The sequence below is a fragment of the Galeopterus variegatus genome, unplaced genomic scaffold, assembly GCF_000696425.1.
Source record: "Galeopterus variegatus unplaced genomic scaffold, G_variegatus-3.0.2 Scaffold2230, whole genome shotgun sequence".
Taxonomy (NCBI): Eukaryota; Metazoa; Chordata; class Mammalia; order Dermoptera; family Cynocephalidae; genus Galeopterus; species Galeopterus variegatus.
The window spans coordinates 209,356-210,229 of record NW_007728341.1 but is presented as its reverse complement, the minus strand read 5'-3'; positions in this window follow the sequence as shown (position 1 = coordinate 210,229).

Here is an 874-nt window from a genome sequence, read left to right as displayed (position 1 = left end):
ATCCCATCAGAGTTTTTCTGGGATTCACACTGAACATTACCATATGAAAATCTCTACAAAGATTTGTAGCAAAGAAACTTATTTAACTTGGTTGAAGCCAGCATTTTCAAACTTGATTTGCTTCCTTTTTGTGAGTAACACACGTAAGATACTACTAGCATACTTTGGGAAAATTCCAACTAGATAATCTCTGGAGTCCTTTTCAGTTCGTGCATGTGAAGGAGAAACCCTGTTCTGCCTAACTTGGTAAATGTGGTTTTTGTTGTCATGCGATACATGGCTTATAGGTGATTGGGTCTGAAACTTTGGGACCTTCTCATAGCTTCTGCCTGGCTTTTCTGACAGTGGGACTTTTTTAGAGCCTTTGCTTGGTGGAATAAGACCCTAGTTCTTAAAGTGCTTTTAAATTACTCTTGAAAAGTCTGCCTTTTGGTGAACTGGTTGTGAAATGTGAGATTCGTGCCACGTCTTGGGCAGCGAAAGGTTTCTTTATCTAAGAGGGCCATTCTACTGGAACAGCAGTTTTCTCTCTTAGAAAATTTCTTCTCAGAAATGGCTTCTTTCTTAATTTCCATCACTAGCTTTTTGAGAGTTTTTGTTTTTGTTTTTTTTTTAAAGATGACCGGTAAGGGGATCTTAACCCTCGACTTGGTGTTGTTAGCACCACGCTCAGCCAGTGAGCTAACTGGCCATCCCTATATGGGATCCGAACCCGGGGCCTTGGTGTTATCAGCACCACACTCTCCCGAGTGAGACACGGGCCAGCCCTGAGAGAGATTTTTTAGGTCAATCTTTGTGAACAGAAAAAGAATATATTCTTTTATGATTTCTTGCAAATCAATACATTTCACTCTGTTGTAGAAACACCTATTTT